The sequence below is a fragment of the Sapajus apella genome, unplaced genomic scaffold (assembly GCF_009761245.1).
Source record: "Sapajus apella isolate SASKATOON/1434 unplaced genomic scaffold, GSC_monkey_1.0 scaffold44, whole genome shotgun sequence".
NCBI classification, from domain to species: domain Eukaryota; kingdom Metazoa; phylum Chordata; class Mammalia; order Primates; family Cebidae; genus Sapajus; species Sapajus apella.
This window is the reverse complement of record NW_022436984.1, coordinates 8940450-8944102: the sequence shown is the minus strand read 5'-3', so window position 1 is coordinate 8944102 and position 3653 is coordinate 8940450. Positions and strand designations below refer to the sequence as shown.

Genomic DNA, 3653 nt, shown 5'->3' with positions numbered 1-3653 from the left:
CAATTCTAATTTTAAAGTTAAACACACCCACTTGTCTCTCTCTTGATGTCTTCCTTCAACTTTAGTCCAATTCATACGCTTCTAAACCAGCCATTTTAAATCCCTTTGCCTTCACTTTTCTCTTCTTATATTTGTTCTCCACACAGCAGCCAGATTTTTTTTTTTTAATATACAAACTTAAGCAGTTAACAGACTGTGGCCATACTCCATGATGGCTGGTTGAAGAAATTCACCATTCTGTAGGATCTAAGTTTTGTATGGCTCCATGTAGATCCATGAAGATTGACTGACATGGAGCAATCCCCCTTCCCACTCCAAATCCTGGTTTCTGTACCCTGCTTCCACCAGGAGGGCCTCTCCTTCTACCACCCAGCCCACCTCAAGGGCTTCCAGGTCACTGAAGATGATTATCCCATAGGAAATATCTGGAACACTTCATGAATTTGCATGTCATCCTTGCACAGGGGCCAGGCTAATCTTCTCTGTATCATTCTAATTTTGGTATATATGCTGCCAAAGCGAGCACCAGACTGATTTGTCACAAGAGTAACACATATATAGAAACTACAACATATATGCACATAAACTAAAACAGTACAAACATAGAGTGAAAAGCTAAACTTCTTTCCACAACTGTTGACATTTTAGGTTGGCGCAAAAGTCATTGTGGTTTTCACCAAGTTACTTTCAAAAACCACAATTAGTTTTGCACCAACCTAATAGCTGATACATATGTGAAAATTGTTGTGTTTTGACCCTAGATGCCTTATAGAACTCTTTTAACTTTGCTTTGCCACAGTTGAGTACATTGACTCTACGTATAAAAATTATATTTTTTGAAAAATATATGTTTGGGTGATTTATTACCAATATATGTAACTTTTTTTTTCAATTTTATTGTATTGGCTAGATCTTTAAGATGATGCTGGATAGACACTGTGAAAGAGGGCATCCTTTCCCTCTTTCACATTTCCCAATTTAATAAGAATGTTTCTGAAATTTCATATATGTGTGTTGAACTTTTTAGAGGATTCCATTCATGAAACAGAGGAATTGCCTTCTTCTCATAACGTGGTAAATGTTGGGTGAATGAATAAAGAAAATGTAGCGTATATACACAATGGAAAACCCTTCAGCCATAAAAAGGAAGGAAATCCAGTTCTTGATGACAACATGAAAGAACCTGGAGAACCTACTTTGAGAGAAATTTCAGGAGCAGAAAGACAAATACCACATAATCTTACTTATATATAGAATCTAAAAAAGTTGAACTCACACAAGCAAAATGGTGGTTTCCAGAAGCTAGGGGATTGGCCTAGCAAAAAGGATACAAAAATCTCAGATGAAAGAGATAAGTGCAAGCATTCTATTGTATAGCATGATGACTATAGCAAAAATTACTGAGTAAATTTTAAGTTTCTTGCTACAGAAAAAAAAAACATCAAAAAGTGAGAGGAGGATATGAACAGACACTTCTCAAAAGAAGACATTTATGCAGCCAACAAACATATGAAAAAAGCTCATCATCACTGGTCATTAGAGAAATGCAAGTCAAAACCACAATGAGATACCATCTCATACCAGTTAGAACTGTGATCATTAAAAAGTCAGGAAACAACAGATGCTGGAGAGGATGAAAAGAAATAGGAATGCTTTTACACTGTTGGTGGGAGTGTAAATTAGTTCAGCCATTGTGGAAGACAGTGTGGCAATTCCTCAAGGATCTAGAACCAGAAATACCATATATTATTATATATATATATATATATATATATATATATATACCATATATACCAGCAATCTAATTACTGGGTACATAGCCAAAGAATTATAAATAATTCTATTATAAAGACACATGCACATGTGTGTTTATTGTGGAAATGTTCACAATATCAAAGACTTGGAACCAACCCAAATGCCCATCAATGATAGACTGGATAAAAATAATGTGGTACATATATGCCATGGAATACTATGCAGCTGTAAAAAAAAGAATGAGTTCATGTCCTTTGCAGAGACATTGATGAAGCTGGAAACCATCATTCTATACAAACTAACACAGGAACAGAAAACCAAACACCACATATTCTCACTCATAAATGGGAGTTGAACCATGAGAACACATGGACACAAGGAGGGGAATATCACACTCCAGGGCCTGTCATGAGGTCAGAGACTAGGGAGGGATAGCATTAGGAGAAATACCTAAAGTAGATGACAGGTTGAGGGATGCAACAAACCACCATGGCACCTGTTTACCTATGTAACAAACCTGCATGTTCTGTACATGTATACCAGAACTTAAAGTATAATTTAAAAAAGAAAGAAAGAAAGAAAATATATGTGAGGTAATGTAAGTATAAAGTTGCTTGATTTAGCCATTCCCCAATGATTTGACAGAGATATCAAAACATTATGTGGTACACCATAAATACATACAATTTTTATTTGTCAATCTAAAGGAATTGATCAATAACAATTGTTGAAAACATTTTAACTGGATCTGCGATATTATGGATTTTTGTAGAAGTGCATTAGGGAAGTGCCTTAGGAAAAAAACATTCTTTTTTTTTTTTTTAAATTATACTTTAAGTTATGGGGTACATGTGCAGATCTTGCAGGGCTGTTGCATAGGTACACACATGCCATGTGGTTTGCTGCCTCCGTCCCCCGTCACCTACATCAGGCATTTCTCCCAGTATTATTCCTCCCCAGCCTCTACCCCCCACTATCCCTCCCCTAGCCCCCGACTCCCCAACAGACCTCAGTGTGTGATGTTCCCCTCCCTGTGTCCATGCGTTTTCATTGTTCAACACCCACCTACGAGTGAGAACATGCGGTTTTCTTTTTTTAAAAAAATTGCCATGTTTCCAGTGTGGTTGATAGAATTGAATTACAGTAAGATTTTGTTTTAAATTACCTTTTTAAAAAATACAATTATGTTATGTTTCTCTTGGATTTCAAGTGTAGTTGATAGAGTTGAATTACAGTAAGATTTTGTTTTGAATTACCTTTTTAAAAAAATACATAGTTAGGTGTGGTGGCATACACATGTTGTCCCAACTGCTTGGGAGGCTGAGACAAGAGTATTGCTTGACCCAGGAGTTTGAGTCAGTCTGGGCAATATAGTGAAAACCCATCTCTTAAAGATAATTACCTTTTTAAACCTCAGAAATTCGCTCTAGTTGGTCAAAAAGTATAATTATTTTTAAATTACTGAATTTATTTGATACATTTAAAAAATTTGAGTATTTGTATTCATGGTCACATTGAACATCATAAATCAAATTTTCATCATATATACGATTATTTTATAGCTTTTGTTTGTTTTCCTTTGCTAATTCTGTTTTGCAGAAAGTTAAATGCTAGACTCTAAACATTCTGAGTTCTCATATTTGTGTCTAGATTAAGAAAAGCAAATGTTTGTTTTTTAAGACTTTAAAGTTGGTTAGAAACAGTTTTTATATTACAAATTAACCTTTCTCATTCTTTACTTTGGTCATCAGTATCTGGTTTGTAAAAATAAATATTTTCAATATTTTCATAACTTTTTAAAGTTGAAAACAATAATTTAATATTACATGCTTCTCTCCCAGTATCTTTAGTTTTAAAAAATACATATTAGGTTTCAAATGGTCTTTTGAGAATATCTT

The 3653-nt window shown here is 34.6% G+C and overlaps 1 non-coding gene across 1 annotated transcript; it reads right to left on the bottom strand.

Annotated features, from left to right (window-relative positions):
* Window positions 1-419: 419 nt before the first annotated feature.
* Window positions 420-526, bottom strand: LOC116524332. Its single transcript, XR_004257281.1, has one exon. It is a non-coding gene; the product is annotated as a U6 spliceosomal RNA (small nuclear RNA).
* Window positions 527-3653: the final 3127 nt, after the last annotated feature.